The sequence below is a fragment of the Mus pahari genome, chromosome 6, assembly GCF_900095145.1.
Source record: "Mus pahari chromosome 6, PAHARI_EIJ_v1.1, whole genome shotgun sequence".
NCBI classification, from domain to species: domain Eukaryota; kingdom Metazoa; phylum Chordata; class Mammalia; order Rodentia; family Muridae; genus Mus; species Mus pahari.
The window spans coordinates 46,933,103-46,938,203 of record NC_034595.1 but is presented as its reverse complement, the minus strand read 5'-3'; the positions used below and the strand labels follow the sequence as shown (position 1 = coordinate 46,938,203).

Genomic DNA, 5,101 nt, shown 5'->3' with positions numbered 1-5,101 from the left:
CTGGCTGTCCTGGAACTCACTTTGTAGACCAGGCTGGCCTTGAACTCAGAAATCCTCCTGCCTCTGCCTCCCAAGTGCTGGGATTAAAGGCGTGCACCACCATGCCCGGCGCTGGAATTCTTAAAATCTCGGCAAATGCAATCTAAAATATACAGTTAATTGTATGTCAGTCACTCCTAAATGGGACTGCTACTAACTACCCTGGCTGAGAACACCTCTCTTCCTGCAATCATCTCAAGAGTTAAATGATCTCCATGGCACAGTCCAGACAAAGAACTATGTCAGACTCCCCTCTGGCTGGCAGTTTAAAGACAGGGCTTTGCCCCAACCTGGTTTTTGTTGTTGTTGGTGGTGGTGTTGTCTTTTAAAAAGCTAATAAATGGCTGTAGTTTTTAGATAAAGATTATAGAAAAAGAACTAAACTCCAGAAGACAAAGCCCACCAAAATTCATCAGAGCCTGGATAAGAATCTGGCACCCTTCCCAGAAACACAGTGCTCCCCCAACTGGGTTATTCCCTTCTCCTACTTGACAACTTTGACTTCCTAACCCTAAGCCACTCCCCCCTCAAAAAAAAAATCACCCACAGGCCGTCCTCATCCCCTATTTTCCACCCCCAAGCCCCATCAGTCAGGAGCAGTCCTCTGGGGCCTTACACAGCCAGAGCAGAAGCCGTTAAGTCAAGACCAAGCATGACAGCTACTCTAACCGGAGACTCCAGAAGACAGTCTATCAGCAGCCCCAGCTAGCAACAGAAAAGAGAAATGTAGGGACTCACGGAGCCCACAGTAAAGACTGGAAACCCTTTAAAAAGGACAAGAAAATGAAAAAGACAAATCTACAAATCCAGCCACAAAGTCAGACTTTAATTGTTCCTTACGGATTTGCTCCCTAAAAGTACAATCCAGTGGGACCTTTTGAATTGACACACACACACACACTTGATGAAAAAAGAATCAAACTTGGCCACAGCTTGCCCTTTAACTAGGGGAAGAAATTCGAGCTAAGATGTAAGCACTGCTCCAGTGAACGGACCGGTGACAGAGGAGTTCCCCCACAGTGCGTATCTCCATCCTGAAATGGTCATGAAGTTCATAAAAATGGAAAGATTCCCCTATATCCTTCCTGGCCTGCAGCCTCTCCAGATGCTCGGCTTCTACAGCCTTAAACAGCACCAGCCTTGAAATGCCTCTACATTGCCAAACTTGAATTCAAAGACTTAAAATGTTTAGAGAATTGTCCCCAAATTGAGGTGCGCGGGGGGGGGGGGGGGGCGTTGCAAAATTCTCTTTTCTGGAAGAAAAAAACACTTTGTTTAAATAACTGTATACTACTCAGAGAGATAGGGCCTTAGGCCCCAGACATCTGTAGGGCAGTCACTGGGATGCAGTAAAGGCCTCACCCTTGGGCAAGACACCTCACCCAGAATACACAGGAAACTGAAAGGCCAGCCAGTGGCCTGGCTGAAGTGAGACCCAAAGGTGAAGGAGGGAAACATTTAGCAGGCTAGAGAAGCTTTGGGGGGGGGGGAGCTGGCTGAGAGCCTGCGTGCCTGCAAGAGCCCCTGGGAGGGTCACTTACTTGTCCAATATGAAATCACATTCTAGCTAGCAGGCCAGCAGGCCACCATGCACAGCCGCACCGCACCCAGCAGGGCGGTCCAAACAAGCTGTGACTCCGCCCGCTTCAGTCCAGCCCCTCCAGCAACCTTTGTAAGGCACATTCTGATTGGTCCTTTGAAACGGGTACCGGGAATGGCCAGGACTTGTGAGCCCCGCCCCGCCCCACTGCAGTGTAAATCTTGGGTTTGCATTTCAAAATCCTCTTTAGATCGCTGCCTGGATTTTAAAGACGCCAAGGCAACGGAGACTGCTCAATCTAAGCAATCCCCTCTGAGCGCCAGCTAGCCTAGTCATCCTACAGTATGTGGTGGATATTTCCTGTTAAATCGCCCTCGGCTGAGCACCAGGATTGCTGTGGGCTTCAATTCCTTGAACCCTTTATATACCGGGTGCTTTTCAGGAACTCTCACACTTTATGCCTGTGGTCGAGGCTTTGAGGTAGAGACGACACTGTAAATCTAAAAGATATATGACCCCTGCCTTTGAGAAGTTGACATACTGGTTGATACTGACCTTTCCAGTAAGCTACGGGGACTCTCAGTATCCTCATCGCTAGATACCGAGAGTTCAAAACCGGTTTGGCTCCCCTCCCCGGGGGGGGGGGGGGAACTATTCCAAGGTTGTGAAAACCAATCCTTCTCAATAATAACAGAGACTTCCTTAATCAGACCTGGTGTGCTTATTATGTTAAGCCTAGTATCCACATGACCTGAGAGTAAACGAGTGATCGATCTCTCTCTGTCATCCAGGTAAGAACTCGGTGAGGCTGAGACCACAGGATTAGTCCCTCACTCTACTGGAGGACTTGTTTTAGATTTATTTTCCTCTACACAAGTAGTCTTCAACCTTCTTTGGTGTCGTATATCAGATATTTACATTATGATTCATAACAACAGCAAAAGTAAATATGAGAAGTAGCAAAAAAATACAATTTTATGGTTGGGTCACAACACCCCGTGAAACTGTTATAAAGGGTCTCAGCATTCGGACAGTTAAGAACCACTGATTGCATTTCCAGCTAGTCAAAAAATTGTCTGCACAGAACCAAGCATACAACAGGAATTATAATATTCCAGAGCACTATGAAGAACAAATTAAGTACCAGACATGTATATGTTTTGCAAAAGTTTGTATGCTTAATACGCATACTACATTGCCCCAGCTCTTCCTTAATATATCCCAGAAATGCAATGTGCCTGTTGCCTCACAGACTATGGCTTGGGTGAGAACATGAAAGGTCTGCTCTTTGCTAAACATAAATTAGGGTGTTGGCCTTTGTGGATAGCTGTTTCTCGTCTTTGGTGTATTTAGTTTTTATTTGATTCCTCTTAAATAGCATAAGATCAGTAGCAAAGATACTGTTGTGGCTGGGCCTTCAGCAGCCATTTTAAACAATAAAATGACCTTGGGATAAAAGGCACACAGAAGAAAGAAACAAGTAGGCCCTAATGCTGTGTACACCAGACCAGGCTGAGTCCAAAAAAGCCCCACAGCTCATCTAGCACTAGAAATCAGGTGATTGACCTCTACTATAGAACCACATCTGAAACTACATCATATAAATGTTTTGCAAACGGTTGGATGCTTAATACATATAATGCACTGGCCCAGCTCTTCCTTAATCTATCCCAGAATGGAATGTGTCTACTGCCTCATGGACTATGGGAAATGTATATTTTCATGCTATAATTTATGGAAAGAAATAACAAATCTTGAGTACTTTATAAAATACTAGCTGACACAATGTGGCCGAAAAACAGAAGAGGAAATGGCTCCATGCAGCAGGTAGCAAGGGCATAGGATTGCCTTTCTTCATTAACAGTCTGCTCTCTGAAAAATTTAACTCACTCCAAGAAAGCAGCATCAATCCCAATGGAGCCCAGTGTTCCCAGTGACATAATTACCTCCCACAAGTCCTCACAACTTACAGGTTCTACCATTTGTCAATATCACCACACTAGGGACCAAGCTTCCAGCATACGAATCCTTTGGAGACTGGTTCAATGCATATCTAGACTGCAGCAGTAGAGTATACAGATGTATACATATAAATTCATGCTCACTCTTTATTATACACATATAGTCACACAACTGCAAATTAAATCATGATACAAAAGGATAAACACAGACACACATGTATATAGACACACTGATAGAAATCACACAACCACATGTGTAGCCAACCACACTTTGTATGATCATATTTGTATAGTCTTATATTACCACTTCATACTCATATATCATACATATAATTATATTTAGGCACACAAGCACATAAACTTAGAGATACAGAAAAGCATATGTACACAAATAAACAGATGTATACATAGACATAGGCATACATGAATACATAACATCGTTAACAAACAATTCCTCATCCATTTTACATGACAGATTCTGTTAACAAATGTTCTACAGGGAAAAGAAGAATGAGTTCCCTTTTTGCAAATGTTCATTGTTTTCATTCATTAGTCATCGAGTATTTGATGGCAATATATAGATATAAGATAATGAAGAGTACACTCAGAAATGATAGTGGCATCTGAGTACTAAGGTCTGTCATAAAAATTAATGATTTTTAACACGATTGCATAACATACGGACCAGAATTCCTCTTGGGTCATATATTCTCAAATATTTATTGCTCCCATCTCCTTGAATAGTTTGAATGCCTCTGGAGTTATAAATAATGATATCAAGATGTAAGACGGTACATTATTAAGGATTATAAATAATTCTTTGCATTGCTTGAAAAACTGTAACTCAAATTTGTTGAAGCAAATAGCCACTTTATTGATTCACACAATTGGTGATTTAAGAAGAAAGTAAAACTCATAAGGGTCATCCAGGAATCCCAACCATGTCTCAAATGACCATTTATTCTCCAGGTTTCATCTCTTAATTCCTATGATTGCTCCATACTCCAGGGGGATTATGCCACACAGCAGAAAATATGGCAATCAAGTGCTTTAACATCACCATCCCTTCATGAATCTTGGTTGGAGAAAGGCAGTCGTGTCTTCATAATGACAGTTCTTGTAAGGATACCAGCTACATGCCCAACCCTAGGGATGGGCTGAGAAGAGGTGAGCCTCACACTGGTGAAAGAGGCAGGATGGGGAGGGTGAAAAGTTATTATAAGGCCATGAATGGATATTTAAAAAATATACTGAGAGAAAGTAGAACAGAGAAGAGCTAAAGTTTTGTGACAGCATTTATAAGAAACGATGAACTCACATACTAAGACAGCATTTTTGTGATGTTATAATCTCACACATTCAAAACAAACTATGGTGAAGAAAAGAAAAAGACCTAGAGAGGCCTGTGGAGGGAAACTGACTGAGCCAAACTGTGAATGGACATAAGGAAACTATCCCAGCCAGTGAGAATGTTGAAAGCCTTGCTAGATGTTCATGTCTCATAAACACATCTATTTGGAATTATATGTTTCAGTATGTGTCAATTTCGCATCTAATATAA

General features: G+C 42.4%; 1 protein-coding gene across 3 annotated transcripts in view; it reads right to left on the bottom strand.

Annotated features, from left to right (window-relative positions):
• Positions 1-1,665, bottom strand: part of Fggy (FGGY carbohydrate kinase domain containing) — a 379,357-nt gene extending 377,692 nt beyond the window's left edge. Inside the window, exon 1 of one of the 3 annotated variants that reach the window (XM_021199715.1) lies at positions 1,581-1,665. The gene's annotated coding sequence lies outside the window, so the exon portion shown is untranslated. The remainder of the gene's footprint in view (positions 1-1,580) is intronic. The other 2 variants (XM_021199716.1, XM_029540042.1) reach the window with 2 other exon arrangements.
• Positions 1,666-5,101: the final 3,436 nt, after the last annotated feature.